The following is an 18,361-nucleotide window of genomic DNA, read 5'->3' as shown; positions in this document are numbered from 1 at the left end:
GAGAGCAGGGGTTGGAGAGGAGAGGAGCAAACAGGATATGAGGGGGATCAAGTCAGTGGGAGGTGTAGAGGACACAGATACTTTCTAGGAAAATGAGCAGATGGGGGAAAGGAATCAGGTAATAGAGGATCCGCGTGGTGGACAGGAGGCGTATATGGAAGGTAATGCGGAGTGCATCATGCTCGAAGATCTGGAGGGACTTATAAAATTTGGGTGTGGAGGGCGGATATCGAGGTGGGATTGGCATAACAGAGGATGGGACGGATTAAGGATTTGTAGGTGTGGAGGATGGTAGAGAGGTTTAAGGAATGGGAGGTGCTTGTGGGCTTTGGATTGGATAGAGCAGAGGTGAGGGATCCAGGTGAGGTGATGGCCAATGGTGAGGCCAAGGTAGGTGAGAGTGGGGGAGAGGCGGACAGGACGGACGCAGATGGTAAGGGAAAAATCAAGGAGCCATAAGGAGCGAGTTGTACGACCTATGATGATTGCCTGGGTCTTGGAAGGATTAATTTTCAGGAGCCATTGGTTACACCATGCGGCAAAAAGATCAAGGTGATTCTGGAGAACACGTTGGGCCCGTTGAAGGGTAGGAGTGAGGGCAAGGAAGGCGGTGGCATCGGCATACTGCAGGAGGTGTACTGGAGGGGGGAGGGGGTTGGGGCATATCTGCCGTGTAGAGGAGGTAGAGGAGGGGAGAGGACAGAGCCCTGGGGCACACCTGCGGAGGGGTAGAAGGTGCAGGAATAGGTGTTATGGATGGTAACGTGGCGGCGGGAGAGGAAGGAGGCAATCAGATGGACGTAATTGATAAGAAGGGCGTAGGTCTGTAGTTTAAATAGGAGACCGGGATGTCATACACGGTGGTAGGCCTGCGTAGGCCTTTTCAAGGTCGAGGGATTCTCCGATGGATGTCTACTGGTGTTTTTCCTTCAGCAGCCAAGAAAAGAATAAGAGCACGTTGATCTTATTTGGACAATATTGTAATAACGATGGCATCGTTCATGTTCATTTACCGCACACACTTCGAAAAGACACGAATGCGTCACTAATCTCTTGTCTACATGCGGATGCTTTGTATACGTGCTTCAGAGTCACGCTATGTTGCATATACGCTGCAGCAATGCCCTCAGGCGGAAACTTTTTGATCACCCTTATGCTACAGTATATTCAATGAAAAACATTCTCTGTCTTGTATAGTTAATGGCTTTAGTTAATAACAAGTACTGGCGGTTTGAGGCTACATCGGTAGCTCATTGTAGCCATAGCATGTTCAACATCTGTTCTCGTATTTTCAGCTATCCCCCTCCGCTATCAACCTGAGCGTTCCCACCTGTGACTCAACTGAACCACATGCTCTCTGCAACTTCATCTGCATCTGTACTCTGCATACCACTGTGAAGTGCATCATACCATTCTATTCATGTAAAGAGCCCAGGAAGAATAATTGCTTAAATACCTCCGTACGCGATCCCTTCGGGAGGGTTGAAGTATGTTCCTAGATTCCTCACTTACAGCTGGTACTTAAAAGGCTTTGACGGAATAGTATATGTCTGTATTCAAGCGTTTGCCAGGTTAGTTTTTTCAGCATCTCCGTAACTCTCTCTCATTGGTCAAACAATCCTCTAAGCATACATGCTGCTCGTCTTTGTACACGGTGAAAATCTCCCATTATCCTACTTGGTGAGGGTCCTACACACAAGAGCAATACACTGCGATGGCACTAGTTATCTGTAAGCAACCTCCTTTGCAGAGTGATTGTATTTTCAAAGTATCCTGCCCATGAACCAAATTCTGCCACCTGTGTGTAGCTAGGACTGAGCCTATGTGGTTATTCCATTACACTTTGTTGCACTCAGGTATTCGTATGAGTTGACCGACTTAGATTGTGATTCAATGATACTGGATAATAGGAAACTACGTTTCTTTGATTTTCGAAGGGCACGATTTTACATTTTTGAAAATTTAAAACAAGCTGCCATTCTTTGCAATCTTTTGAAATCTTATCAATATCTGACTGAAGATTTGTACAGCTTTTTGCAAAGAGTATTTCACTTTCCTCTCGTAAGTGACCGAACGAAAGTAATGCTCCTAAAGAGTCGGCTACTTGCGTTCTTTACTAACATTTTATCTAATAGACAAAATGTGTTTCTCCTTAGAAGTCCTGTTAAAATGAAGTGATTAAAATAAAGGAACAAAGCACATTAGTTCTGTAACGGAGACGTAAAACATTCCGTCATATACATTTTGCGTCAAATACAAGGTTTTTAGGACAAAAAAATTCTAGCTGGTAAAGATTCGTATCTTGAATCACTTGTGATCTCAAATTCCATTATTACAATCGAGTTCTTTGTTGAAGTTAAACTTCCCAATTTCCAGCTGTCGTTTAAAGAAATTATTTATTGTATTTTCTCTTCAGCTTTCATTTACTAAAGTCATCTGCCCTTTGTGGTCAATGTTCGTGCCACTGATATATAGTACAGCGTACTTTACGAATATGCTCTACCAAAAACCACGACTATTTTACTACTATTGTCCTTTTTACATTTCATGTTAATCGTAACATCAGATGAATTAATTGATAGGACATCCTGGGGCATCAAACAATTGTCAATTTGGCAAAGGAGGGACGTGCAGGGGATAAAAATTGTCGGTAGAGCCCAAAGCTTGACAGCAGTAAGCAGTTCCAGATGGATGTAGGTAACACCAGCTATGCAGAGATGAGGCGGCCTGCGCAGGATACACTAGCGCGGAGGGGTGGATGAACCCAGTCTTAGAGCTGAAAACCACAACAACTACATTGTCAGTTAGATCTTTTTACTATGATAGTTTCTTAAACTACAAAAAATTCTTTATAATATCATTCACCCAAGACAATAAGCTTTCGAAGTAACAGGTAAACATTGGTAAACTGTCTTATTTAAAAAAACACATCCACATTTGAAAACGCAAATTAATCTCCGACGAAAGAAGCGCATAAACATAGAAAAATTTAATTTTGCTTTATATGTTAGAAGCACAAGTATTTATATCATAAAAGATATCTTTTTAATATTTTGAAAGTTTATGTTTCAATATTACCATTGAAGATATAATTAGAAAAAATTATTTGGATGTACACTGGTTTTGTGCCAAAAAGTTGTGCATAAAATAAATGCCTTTTTTATTTGTAAAAGGAAAGCTGGTTTCTGTTTGTGGGATTTCCTGCCCTACAGAGTGGTTCGTAGTTGTGGAGCCAACCTTGTAAACCAAAGCCAGATAGATTAACAAGAAATTAGCTTCTAGTAAGGTGGTCATTCAATAATCACCACATTAGGTGCAACTTGTAACTCTCATGTGGAAATTGGGTCATGTAACATATCGAACAAATAGATACTTACACGAGAAAAACTTGTGTGTCTGTAATTTGATCATATAGTAAACCAGTGTCCCTTTGAGCAAATTTTTACCAGAGAGATAATCCCAGACACATTTTTAGTTAAGACAAAATACCGTTAGTCAAAAAAGATATTAAACATAATGCATCATCTGTTGCTATGGTACAATAAAAAAAGTGAGTCAGTGTTACACTCACTCAGTGCTACTGTAACCCACTCCGTCATGTCTTCATGAAAGAGAGGTAATATTATGTTGGGACAAAGTAAACTCAATGAGTATCTCTGAGGCAGACATTCAGGACCATGTGCAACAAATAAAACACTAAATTAAAAAACTTAATTCAGAAATTGATACAGTAAATATACAAGTTATTGAGGCGTTATAGCTATTGAAATATTTTTGATCAGCATTGTGTCCAGTGCTGTCAACACAATATTACTTAATGGAATGCACGACCATCTACATCGTTCTTCGTACATTGTGAACATACACTACCTTGTTTACCCCACAGTAATGATGTAAACTTAGCAGGTAAAAATATTTAAAACTTTTTCCGACCAGTGGACAGTAGTTACCCGCAAATGGTCAAAATAACCTCAGCTTACGGTGGTTTTATTCATTCTAGAGTTGTGCTGCATTTTGTACAGAGCAAGGCAAATGCTGGTAACAACATCATGAAGGCTGAGTATGTCCTCGACGTGCTCTCTAGCACGTTGTAAGATTGTTGTTAAGTGTTTCATCCATTCCTCATGACATAAACCAACGCGAGTACCGGAATGCCATCACAAGCATCAACAATTCGCTCTCTGAGGTGTGCACAGTTTCTGATCTTCACTGCATAAGCATTTGCCTTCACATCTCCCTGCAGTTATAAATCTAATGAACTTTGAATCCGGAGAATGTAGCGCTCATTCCTCCAGACGTCTTCAGTGAAACTGGATGTTCAGGTACAGCCGGAAAGTAAATTCTTAATTTCTGAAAAAAAGTTGAAAATGTCCTGTCCTCAGACAGCAGCGACGGAGACACATTATCCTCTAAAAACTGTTAGTTGCCGTCATGTGTCCTCATAGATATAAGTCTAATGCAAATTTTGTAGGTTCAACAGTGATACTCCTGAAAACTTCCAAGTTCAGCTACGTGATAATCTGCTCAAAAACAGTAATCTGCAGCATAGTGACCTTATTGTAGTTGCCAAGTTAGTCATGACAGCAACACTCACAACAGTAGCAGTTTATATGCCTATTACCTCAACATGTGATGAAGAGATTGAAAGAATGTATAGTAAGATAAAAGAAGTTATTCAAATTGTTATGGCAGATGAAAATTTAATTGCTGTCAGGGACTGGAATTAGTACGAAAAGAACAGGAAGGGAAAATAGTAGAACATGGGCTTGGAGAGAAATGAAATGGCAAACAGCTGGTTTTGATGCTGCTGTCTAACGTGTGCGAGCATCAGAGTCTTTGGATAACTGCTATAACCTGTATCCACTGAGCACAATTTAAGTATTGGTAACACTGAATTTACAAATCGTGAAAGAATCTGGAGACACTGGAAGTTTTCAATACGTTCCATATTGATAAGGACAGAGAATTTGAAACTGCATTTTTAATCTACAACATATTTTCAGGGACAGATGTGAACTCTGACAATAATTTATTTGTTATGAACTGTAAATTAAAGCTGAAGAAATTGCAGAAAGCCGGGAAATTAAGGAGATGGTACTTGCACAGCCGAAACGACCGTATGGTACCGACATTTCGAGGGAAGCATTAAGTAACGACTGACTGAAACAGAGGGAAGGAACACAGTAGAATGATAAATGGGAAGCCTTGAGAGATGAAATAGTGAGGGGAGCAAAAGATTCAATACGCAAAACGACAAGTCCAGTAGAAGTCCTAGGATCCGGTACGAGATACTGAATAGATCTGACGAAAGGATAAAGTACAAAAATGCGTCAAATAAAGCTCACAAAAAGGAAATACAGACGTTTAAAAAACTGAGAACAATAGGAAGTACAAACTGGGAAAGCAGGAATGGCTAGACGAGAAATTTAAAGCTGTAGATGCAGGCATGACTATGGGAAAGGTCGATGCAGCGTGGAGAAAACTTAAAGAGACTTTTGGATGAAAGAGAGTCCCACAGATGGCAAGCTCTTGTTAAGCAAATAAAGGAAGCCAGAATGGTGGAAGGAATACATAGTGGGTCAACACAAGGAAAACAGATCAGAAGACTGTGTTATAGACAGAGAAGAAGAAGAAGAAGAAGAAGAAGAAGTAAATTAGGACAGGACGGGAGATACGATACTGCGAGAAGAATTTGACGGAATTATGAAAGATTTAAGTCGAAACAAGTTCCTTAGGCACATGAAATTACTCCAAAAGTATTGAGATCCTTAAGAGAGCCCGCCATGACAGAACTATTCTGCGTGGTGCGTAAGCTATAGAAAATAGGACTACAGAAAGCCAAACCTACGTGTGTAGGATTTGTAGATTTAAAGAAAGCTTTGCCAAGTTCCAAAGTGAATTTCTACTCCATAGCGGAGTGTACGCTCATCTGAAAGTACCTGACAGGTTAAAAGTGTTTGACAGACCGGGAATCAGACCTAGTACTTTTTCCATTCAGGGGAAGTGATCGCCTAATGAGCTATCCAAGCACGACTCACTATCCGCCCTCACAGCTTTACTACCACTAGTACCTAATCTCCTACCAAACTTCACAGTTCTCCTTCATATATTGAGGGGCTAGCACCGCTGGAAGACAGTTGTAATGTACTCTGAAATTCTGAAGATAGCAGGGGGAAAACGCAGGCGACGCAAGTTGTCTATAGCTTGCACAGAAAATATTGCATTTGTCAGGGGAGGACTTGAAAGGAAAGAAAAAGCTGAGAAGGAAGCGAGACAGGATTATAGCCTCTCCCTGATGTTATTCAACTTGTGCGCTGAACAAACTGTAAAGGAAACCAAGTGGAAATCTGGAAAAGGAATTAAAGTTCAGGGAGAAGTAATAAAAGCTTTACAATTTTCTGATGGCGTGGTAATTCTACCTGAGACAGTGAATGAATGACTTGCAGGAGCAGTGGAATGGAATGGATCGTGTTCGCAAGAGATTATAAGATGGATAGTAACAAAAGTAGAACAAAGGTAATGGAATGTATCCGAAGGCTGATACAATTAGACTAGAAATTACACTTGGAAAGAATGAACGTCTAATGAAAATTTAAGTGGTAAAAGGTCTTTTTTGGTGTATTTATATGTAATGTACGGTTTTACGGCAGTGAAACTTGGATGACAAGCAATTCAGACAAGAAGAGAATAGAATCTCTTGATTGTGGAGCTACAGAAGAATGCTGAAGATTGGGTTGGATGATTAAGTAACTAATGAGGAAGAACTGCATAGAATCAAGAAAAAAGTAAAATTTATGGTGCAAGTTGGCTACAAGAAGGAATCAGTTGGCAGGACACATCTTGAGGTATCATGACATCGTCAGTTTGGTAATGGAAGGAAGTGGAGGAGATGGGGGGGGAGGGTAAAATTGAAGGGAGACACCGAGGCTTGGAAACAGTGGGCAGTTTCAAATGGATATAGGTTACAGTAGTTATGCAAAACGAAAATGCTTGCACAGGTTAGAAAACAACATCAAACCAGTCTTTGGACCGAAGACCACAACAACAACAATCAACTTCCAAATTTCGCAGCTAACTTTAGAGAAATAAATAGCGTGGAAACTAAATTATCTGCAATACAACAAGGATTTCTAGCAATTGTAGGCTATGTTTAACACAGGATGCTTTTCAGTTGTTTGCCTGAGGTCCTGCCCACATGGATGGCGGCCTGAACAGTAGCGTTCCAGTCAGGTAAAGGCCCATACGCACATGTAGACCTACTAACTGTCAACAACAGATACACGAGCAGAACTGGCAAACAACAGGAAGCTGAATAAGGGAAGACAGAAAGGGAAAGACTCTCCATTAAAAAAAATAAAAAATAAAACACTTTCAGAGAATAGGGGAAAAGGATTGAAAGAAACGTCATTCCCCTCTGCACAACATACTTATCATGCAAAGCAGCCTATATGTCAGGAGTTGAAAACCCTTTTCACCCATATCTACACTCCTATTGGAACTAGGAGGTTCTAACCTCGACAATGATGATTTCGAGATAGCAAGTAGTATGTTTAACAAATTTTTTTGAAATCGAGGCTGTGATTTAGAAGGAGATGCTGAATGTACGCCCAGACACACATACTTGCAATTTTATATAGATTTGTAGCTTGCTAGTCTTTTCTCCATGGTTTCACCGACATAGGCATTTGACACATATATACATTTCCTCCTCCCCCTTTCTATGTCCACCACTTCATGGCCATTTTTCTGTGACAGAGACATGGAGTGTTTGCTTATTTCAAACTGTAATTGTTAGTGAAATAATTAGAACTGTCTTTTCAGCACCATATCGTGATAATGTCATCCCCGTGTAACTGAGAGTGCCTCGTAGAAATTACGAAGTATTCACAGACACAATTATGCAATTTTAAGAGCACATCTTTAGCTACTTCATCCACATTATGGAAAGTAGCAAACAATATACACAATTGACTGTACTCATAATATTTATTTAACTTAAGACCTGCTTGTATCCAATGTTTTTCGTTACACCTCCAGGTGATAGGATATAGAAGTAAGCGACGAATAGATATCCATTGGAGAAACACAGATATGACAAATACACTGCACATTATGTAATAGATTGCCCATCAGCCTTATTTATGGTAATCGTAAATACAGGCCGCACAGAACATTGCAGACTGGCATATTTGCTGGAATAAGCAGTATTCGTGGGATGTACACTGCTGCACACTTTCCGTTTCCTGTTAAGATGGCAGCCTCGCTCTTATTCGTATTCCTGTTCCCAATCCCATTGTGGCAGCAGTGTAAGATGAACATGGACAGATGCAGTGCGCAGGCCACCACCGCTCGTTGCCTGCCTCACTACACCAGGAGAAGCGAATACGAGGTCTACTCAAATAATTGCGGAACTTTGTTCACAGTTTACTTATTGTGCATGGTCGCCTTCGAAATACTCTCCTACACGACTGATAAAGCCCTCTCAACGCCCTTCTGGAAGCAGTCTTGGTACAGCTCTTGCTGGATCGAGCGTAGCACCGTCTGCGAGTTTTCTTTTTTCTCGTCTATCATTCAAATCTTCGGTGTCGCAACACGATTCGATAGTACCATCAGCAGTCTGCCCCCGTGGCATGAATTTATGATGAGGTTCCTGACATGCGCGTCGTCCGTAGACGTCGAAGGGCGTCCTGAGCGAGGGTCATTTTTAGCTTCCGTGCGGCCATTTTAAAACCGTGTGAACCATTCGTAACACTGGATACGGGTTAAGCACTCATCGTCGTAGGCTTCCTGCATCATTTAGTGTGTCTTTGTAAAAGTTTTCTTCAGTTTCACGATAAATTTAATGCAGAAGCTCTTCTAACTCTGTCACCCCGGAATTCGAAAACTGCGCGACACAACGTTCTACTCAATACAGCACTGAACAATAGCTAACAGACATACAACAATGAAGCTTCTGGCACTCGCACATAGAGGATACAGGGTACTTTTCCGGCTCCATTTCTTTCAGGCACTGTTTATAATGTATATGTTTTACGTATTTTTTGTTGATATCAGGTAATGGAGCACGCTTTCTAAGTATTTTGAATATTTTTGAACTGCTGAGCGTTATTAAAAAATTACAAAGAAACTCATTCATTTTTTTCCAAAATGCTTCCTCAAATTGAGGTACCATTTAATCCAATGTTATACAGTTGAAGGAGACCAAATTTTTGCCAGATATGCATGACATGATGGCCGAGGTACTAGACCTATTTAATTCCACCTATTATGTATATTTCAAGGATAAAAGAATATCACATCTTCCATTTTAATTTTTATAATTTTTTCCTAATAAAAATGTTATTTTTTCTATAATTTAGTTGATTCTGCAATAAAGCTTAGGTCTACGACGTAAGAATGGACTATTGCAAGTTACAGAAAAAATTAGAACAATGCTTTATAAATTTTAGGAAACATTTGTATCTGAACTCTGAAAAATACAACTTGTGGGAAATTGCGAATGAAGATATGAGTCCAATTAAACGGTGCCTCAGGACATTCCTGAAGCATAGTCTTCATCCTGCAGCATTTCTTCATCTTCAAGCTTCCTCTTGGGATTCCTTTTAGCACTTCTTGTTTCTTTCGTAACTTGAAACTCCATCATTGAAACATATCACTGCATCTATTACACCAACTTTTATTGTATTTAGTCCTACAAAAATATTCTTGGGTAATCTTTCCAATATGCAATGGTCGAAACTTCCATATGTATTCTGATTCGCTCCCCCCCCCCCCCCCCCCCCCGAAAACATTTACTAAGAAAATCAGGCTCACTCAGGTCTCTTAAAATTGGTTTTATTTCATTCATAACAGGCTCAGGAAGAGAATACTTATGATGGTATATTTGACCACATTCTTTTGCTTTTTGGTAACCACACCAAAAATCTGCTCCCTTAGGGCAAAGTCCGTGAACAGGGTGTTCATCTGTGGACAACTTATGAAAGTAGGTGGACCATACAGCTTTTCTCATTGTTGTAACACCACTCAGAGATGCAGTTCGTCGAAATGGCCAGTCCATAATAACTTTGAAGAAGGTCTGTTTCAGTTTCTGTCAATCTGCCTCGGTCAGACAGAGATTTTCCATCAGATAGCAACTTTACTTTCATTTCTCTTCGTAGTTTCCTCAGTCTTGCACCTATCTTTTCGACATGTCCACAACACTCCAGTTTTGTTACCAAGGTATCACCATAAACATTGAACTCATTAATTTTATAGAAAGCTTTAGAGTCCCCATCGCCTAGGTACTTCGTGTATCTAACGTTACAAACGGGCACCGATCTCTAAAATATTTTTAGAGCTCCATCACACTCCATACCTCCACTGCAACCATCATAATTCTTAGAACACTGATGTTCAATATATCCTTGAGTGTTACCATGGCAGGTGTGGCGGTACTTAGATAAGCACTCAACATCAACAACTTTTCCATTCTCCAGAGAAGTAGCATTTACAACACCATTCAAGGAACGATGTCCTCGACGTTGCCATGTTCCATCAAATGCAACAGCAATGTCCCTCGTTCCACTAATATTTACAGTTTCTTCTACTGTACATTTCATAGATGCTTTAGACACAACCGTCAAGGCACCTAAAAGTATTTTTGTGTACTTTCTGAACCTAATGGGAGGAGAAGGAAGGTCCATCAAACTACAAAACGCTTGAGCAGCTTCTTTCCTTTTCCTATTGCACGCACTGCATACACTAACATCAAATTCACATCATATGAATTACGCACAATATTCGAAGTCATTTTCGAGGTAGATTTATTGCAAGATCTACACAGAACAACTAATTTTGACGCTAAACCCTTCCTCATGCGTTGTTTTTCAGTTATTTCCAGACATCCTACACCATCACATTGTTTACATTTCACCACTTCCTTTATCAAAGAAGATAAGATGCCCACAGCAACAACAAAAAATCCATTACAAGCAGCGTCACTATTAACACAAAAATTTGAATCACCAGCAGGCGTGCCATGTGAGAGTTTCTTCCCTGAAGAACTGATATATAATTCTTGAGTTTCTCCCAGCGTATTTGATAGTCAAAATATCCACGGGTGTGCTGCCGGTCTATAGTGTCCAACGGGCACAATATTTCGGCGATCATACATGTCGCCATCATCAGGTGAACTGACGGACTGAGCTCCTGTGAACGTGCCGGCACGGAGATCCGTACGCTATGGCTGCTCAGAGGGAACTGGGTTCGGTCGCGGCGGCGGCCGATTTAAATACCCTCCGCCCGCGGCGCGCTCCCTCCGCCGTCCGCGCCACGGTCGCGCGGTGGAACAGATTGCGACGGCGTCTCAGATGACGTCGGTGTGATGGCTCTGTCCGCCGTGGTTGTCACAACTATACGTTTGCTCGATTTACTCTTGATAAACCCAATCGCTGGTTCCCAAGCCTTGCCAAGATTATAGCCACAGTCACGGTTTATGAGGTCGTCATTGGTGCGAATTTCGATGGCCTCTCTAACAACGCTGTCCCAGTATCTCGACGTCTGTACCAGAATCCTCGTGCGGTCATACTCCATGGCGTGATTTTCCGACAAACAATGTTCAGCGACCGCCGACTTGCTCGGATACATCAGTCGAGTGTGCCTCTGGTGTTCACGGCATCGATCCTCGACGGTACGTATCGTCTGACCAATATACGACTTGCCACATTGACACGGAATTTGGTACACGCCGGCATTCCTCAAACCGAGGTCATCTTTGGCGCTCCCCACCAGTGCACGAGTTTTATTTGTAGGACAAAACACAGTTCCGACCTGGTGTTTCTTCAGAATGCGGGCGATTTTCCCCGAGAGTGCGCCTGTGTATGGAATAAATGCAGTGCTTACCTCCTCCCTCGTGACTTCATCCATCTCAACAGGTTGTGCTGCAGTGGTTGGGCGGAGAGCACGTTGAATCTGCCACTCTGAGTACCCATTCTTTCGAAATACAGTTCTCAGGTGTTCCAATTCCTGGGGTAGACTCTCTGCGTCAGAGATAGTGCGCGCCCTATGTACTAGAGTTTTAAGTACCCCGTTCCTCTGTGAAGGGTGGTGGCAGCTGTCTGCGTGCAAATACAGATCAGTGTGCGTTGTCTTCCGATACACACCATGACCTAGGGTGCCGTCAGCTCTTCTCTTGACCAAGACGTCAAGGAAAGGTAATTTACCCTCCGTTTCAGTCTCCATAGTGAATTTGATGTTGGTGTGTATGGAGTTTAGATGTGTAAGGAAGTCAAGGAGTTTATCCATACCACGTGGCCAGATGACGAACGTGTCGTCCATGTAACGGAAAAAGCAAGTAGGTTTCCATACGGATGACGAAAGGGCTTCCTCCTCGAAGTTCTCCATGTACAAATTCGCTACCACCGGTGAGAGTGGGCTACCCATGGCGACTCCCTCCGTTTGTTCGTAGTATTCTCCATTAAAAAGAAAATACGTGGAAGTCAAGACATGCCTAAAAAGTTCAGTGGTCTTCTCGTCTAACTTCTGACTAATCAATTCTAGTGACTCTCGAAGGGGTACCCTCGTAAACAAGGAAACGACGTCAAAACTCACCATGGTATCTGACTCATCCAACCTGAAGCTATCAAGGCGTTTAACAAAATCCACGGAATTACGGATGTGATGAGGGCATTTACCCACATAAGGACTTAATATTCCCGTCAGGTATTTGGCCAACAAATATGTAGGTGCTCTGATGTTGCTGACAATGGGGCGCAATGGTACCCCCTCTTTGTGAACCTTCGGGAGTCCGTATGGTCTAGGCGGTACCGGACCTTGGGGTAACAATTTCTTAGCGTCACCCTCCGGTAAATCTGCGTCCTTGAGAAGCGCCCTCGTCTTGTTCTCCACCTTCTTTGCAGGGTCAACGCTCTTGCCTTTCTAAAGAGATGTCGTTCCGAGAATGTTGTCCCAAATTTTGCTAAGGTTATGCATCACATCGATTCTGCAGCAGCTAAGAGAATCAAGAAACGAGCCAGCCTCGCATTGGTACGTGAGAGAGTGCAATTCACCCGCCGGAGCTTCGAGTTTATCTCACAGGAATTACTCAAACTACATTTGCAACTGGCTAGTAAGTTCACTTCTTTTTCCTGGGATTGGATTGATGGTGTCACCTGGGTGTCAGCTGATTCCGCCCATAAGAAGGCTACGGGACGTCAAACAGCTAAGTTCTCACGTCTCCTTAACAAACCATCTCTGCAGGTTCCGTGCAAGACTGTCATCAATTTGAGTGGCATGGTGTTGAGTGATGATGCGGTCTCGGTTTTGCAGAAAGATCTCAACTTCGCTCCCACCCCCAAGTTCACTCCGGTCGCAGAAATTGTTAGTGCTGTTGAACAGGTTGCAGTTCGACTTCCGCCAGAATCAGCCGAGGAAATACGTCGTGAAACTTGTCGTGCGTTGACGAAATCCAAACCGATGAAGTCAAATATCAGCAGTAAGGACAGGGCGGCCATTCGTGATCTGAGAGAGCGCTCTGAAATTGTTGTCTTACCGGCTGACAAAGGCAGTGCTACAGTTGTTGTCTCCCATAAGGACTACACTGAAAAGATGCAGAGCCTGCTAAATGACGATTCCTACCGGAAGATCTGCGTTGACCCTACAAAGAAGGTGGAGAACAAGACGAGGGCGCTTCTCAAGGACGCAGATTTACCGGAGGGTGACGCTAAGAAATTGTTACCCCAAGGTCCGGTACCGCCTAGACTATACGGACTCCCGAAGGTTCACAAAGAGGGAGTACCATTGCGCCCCATTGTCAGCAACATCAGAGCACCTACATATTTGTTGGCCAAATACCTGACGGGAATATTAAGTCCTTATGTGGGTAAATGCCCTCATCACATCCGTAATTCCGTGGATTTTGTTAAACGCCTTGATAGCTTCAGGTTGGATGAGTCAGATATCATGGTGAGTTTTGACGTCGTTTCCTTGTTTACGAGGGTACCCCTTCGAGAGTCACTAGAATTGATTAGTCAGAAGTTAGACGAGAAGACCACTGAACTTTTTAGGCATGTCTTGACTTCCACGTATTTTCTTTTTAATGGAGAATACTACGAACAAACGGAGGGAGTCGCCTTGGGTAGCCCACTCTCACCGGTGGTAGCGAATTTGTACATGGAGAACTTCGAGGAGGAAGCCCTGTCGTCATCCGTATGGAAACCTACTTGCTTTTTCCGTTACGTGGACGACACGTTCGTCATCTGGCCACATGGTATGGATAAACTCCTTGACTTCCTTACACATCTAAACTCCATACACCCCAACATCAAATTCACTATGGAGACTGAAACGGAGGGTAAATTACCTTTCCTTGACGTCTTGGTCAAGAGAAGGGCTGACGGCACCCTAGGTCATGGGGTGTATCGGAAGACAACGCACACTGATCTGTATTTGCACGCAGACAGCTGCCACCACCCTTCACAGAGGAACGGGGTACTTAAAACTCTAGTACATAGGGCGCGCACTGTCCCTGACGCAGAGAGTCTACCCCAGGAATTGGAACACCTGAGAACTGTATTTCGAAAGAATGGGTTCTCAGAGTGGCAGATTCAACGTGCTCTCCGCCCAACCACTGCAGCACAACCTGTTGAGATGGATGAAGTCACGAGGGAGGAGGTAGGCACTGCATTTATTCCATACACAGGCGCACTCTCGAGGAAAATCGCCCGCATTCTGAAGAAACACCAGGTCGGAACTGTGTTTTGTCCTACAAATAAAACTCGTGCACTGGTGGGGAGCGCCAAAGATGACCTCGGTTTGAGGAATGCCGGCGTGTACCAGATTCCGTGTCAATGTGGCAAGTCATATATTGGTCAGACGATACGTACCGTCGAGGATCGATGCCGTGAACACCAGAGGCACACTCGACTGATGTATCCGAGCAAGTCGGCGGTCGCTGAACATTGTTTGTCGGAAAATCACGCCATGGAGTATGACCGCACGAGGATTCTGGTACAGACGTCGAGATATTGGGACAGCGTTGTTAGAGAGGCCATCGAAATTCGCACCAATGACGACCGCATAAACCGTGACTGTGGCTATAATCTTGGCAAGGCTTGGGAACCAGCGATTGGGTTCATCAAGAGTAAATCGAGCAAACGTATAGTTGTGACAACCACGGCGGACAGAGCCATCACACCGACGTCATCTGAGACGCCGTCGCAATCTGTTCCACCGCGCGACCGTGGCGCGGACGGCGGAGGGAGCGCGCCGCGGGCGGAGGGTATTTAAATCGGCCGCCGCCGCGACCGAATCCAGTTCCCTCTGAGCAGCCATAGCGTACGGATCTCCGTGCCGGCACGTTCACAGGAGCTCAGTCCGTCAGTTCACCTGATGATGGCGACATGTATGATCGCCGAAATATTGTGCCCGTTGGACACTATAGACCGGCAGCACACCCGTGGATATTTTGATTAACTGATATATGGGTTACTTTCAACAGTGTGGCTTGCTTTCTGTGTGAACTGGTTACCACGGAATTTCCTTTTATTGAATTTCTTGATGCGTGGCATAGTTCGTATTAATTGCACACTGAAGTATATATGTTCTTCCACAAATATAGGTAGCACTTGGGCAACAAACATTTAGTAACACATGAACAAACTGCTTCAGCGAAACAAAAGTAAATACTGGCAAGGATAATCATTTCCAGACACTATAAACCTGCATTGTCACCAACATATACGATACAATGACTGGAAACAGAAAGTTCACAGTTCTTTTCGAAATAATACTGGTTTCTGTAATAAAAGGGGTGTAGTGGTATACGTGACTGTAACTTTAAAATTTGGTATATATAGGACATTTTTCATTTGAAACCCTATAATGTGTATATCAACTTAATCAGGAAAGACTATAGAATTTAATAAAGTCATTAAAAAATTCGATTTTTCCACCATTTATAAGTACCCTGTATCCTTAAAAACAGGCGTGTGCAGGGATGCCAACCGCATTTCGCTCCAACACTCGATTGATGCGAAATTACGAATGTTTCGGAAATTTTTGAACAGACCTCGTATTTGTGAACGTCTCTGTCGAAACGACTCAGTGTTCTGGTGCTGCGCTGACTTTGCTATGGAAGCACTTCAGTGATGCTGATGCTATGTTGTCAGATATTATTTTGATGTTGTTATCGATAGAAATCTAAAGTTGAAAGCTGTCTTCAGTGTTCCCAGCTGTGAGCGACTTCATTACGCTGTATCGACTGTTGGAGTGCATTGTCGCCACGGTTTATGTATCCGTGGCCTATTTTATGTGTGTACCATATGTCGGTCGATTTTCTCTACCCAAGTCTCTCTCTGTCCATCTCTTCCACCCTCATCTCTCTTGATTTTGCCACATGTTGGTCCGAAGACATTTTAAAAACAAGATATAAAAACATCCGAAGTAATAACCATTGCTAAAAACTGTGTAATTTACCTTTGTTGTTCCAATGCAGTACAAAATCCGGTACTACTGACTCCGGTTGCCACCTGCTGGGATCGTTGAGAATGTGAACCAAGTGACAGACGGCAAACGCGTAACCTATAATATACGGTATTAGCGGCCCACCTCGCCAGCGTCAACGTACGACGAAGCAAAAAGTAAGAACGTGTCTTCCCATATATGATGCCAAAGCACGCTGGAGGATACTACAAACCTGAAAAAAGCAAATGCAGCTTCAGTTCCAAGTAGTGTCTTGGACCAGTTCTGAAGGCATTTGACAAATTTATGTCAAGTCCCATTTGCATGTAGCGTGTAAAATAGCAGAGAATTTTGTAATGGGAAAAGTGAAGACAAGTACGCTTAATTATAAGACACGTTTATGTAAGCAATCAACTTATTAAGCTTAGTTAATGAGAGAATCAACAGTCTTGTAAGACCATCGGCAATGTCCCCTGCCGTATACCACCACAAAACCTGCATCCATCTTCTGTTTCTTCGTATAGAAAACCGTGGTGTGTCGAACGTATATATAAAAAGTAAATCGGTCGTAGACATGACATCTAACCAGCCAAAGGGCCGAATGCACTGATTTGGCCGCGCGGGATGAGCCGAGCGGTCTCAGGCGCTGCAGTCATGGACTGTGCGGCTGGTCTCGGCGGAGGTTCGAGTCCTCCCTCGGGCATGGGTGTGTGTGTTTGTCCTTAGGATAATTTAAATTAAGTAGTGTGTAAGCTTAGGGACTCATGACCTTAGCAGTTAAGTCCCATAAAATTTCACACACATTTGAACATTTTTTGCACTGATTTGGCCGGACAACATCGTGAGCTACGGACACGGTGCTGTCGCGCGATAACGTGGCGTACAAGAAGGTGCGACGATCTGTAGCAGATATACGCATCCAGTGGACACCTAGCCTTAGGCCGTTCTTTCCACAATGCCACAAACGCTTCTCGCATGTTGAACGGAAACAAGCGAGACAACCGAAGCTTAGGGATATGCAGTTGTGTCCATGGGGCAACATGAAGAGCGTGTGCCAAAAATATAGGAAATCACAACATTTAGTTAATTAGTTACATGTTCCATAGATCATTTGAGCGATTCTTTTATCGAAATGATGCGGAACGAGTCAGTTCACAAGATATGTATTTATGACAACCGTTAAATTAATGAACACATTTTCATTTTATTCCTACTCACATAACTACAATTAAAAACTAAACAGTCTCGGTATGGAACCACGTACATACAAGGAGAACCCAGCTCATCTGACAACATGAGTATCTGCTGCAACATACAAGAAAACAGCTTCTGATGCGAGGGACCAGCCTGACTTCATGACCTGTAACATTTCTGCATTTCAGGAGGTGCCAGAAGAAAGAGCCAAAGTCATCTGTCACATCAGCAAAGTATTCTGAGGCGAGAAACGCGTGTATTGTCACTTCATTTCTCCTGCATAATCATACTTTGGAGAAATATAGGAAGCAAGAGTGAAGTCGTTGAAGTACCGCTTGCGACAAACAACGGGAACCGTATATCCAACATTCGAAAAGATGACATCCACGACTTACCACACTGAGGCTTGCTTGAACTCTCGTCCTCTCAAGCCACTATCTTGCGATCCCAGTGATTCCCCACGTCCACTCCACAGGGCAGTTCCTGGTTGGAACCACAATCACAAATAGCCCTCAGCCAGATTTAGTTACAGAAAAACTGAGATCGTTTGCAAGGTGGGAACTACTGCAGCAAGGCGGTTCTCTCTGCCTGCATCATCTGCAGCAGCGAGCCAAATGTACGGTCCCAAATCAGAAGATCAGCCTGGTGCATTGGTTGTAGTAAAGAAATCCGACCTGCCACCCTTATGCTGGAAAAAGGTCATAATTGAAGTAGTACACCCTGGGCACAA

Source organism: Schistocerca cancellata, chromosome 3, assembly GCF_023864275.1.
Source record: "Schistocerca cancellata isolate TAMUIC-IGC-003103 chromosome 3, iqSchCanc2.1, whole genome shotgun sequence".
Lineage (NCBI taxonomy): Eukaryota > Metazoa > Arthropoda > Insecta > Orthoptera > Acrididae > Schistocerca > Schistocerca cancellata.
The sequence above is the reverse complement of the archived record's forward strand: the minus strand, read 5'-3'. Positions refer to the sequence as shown.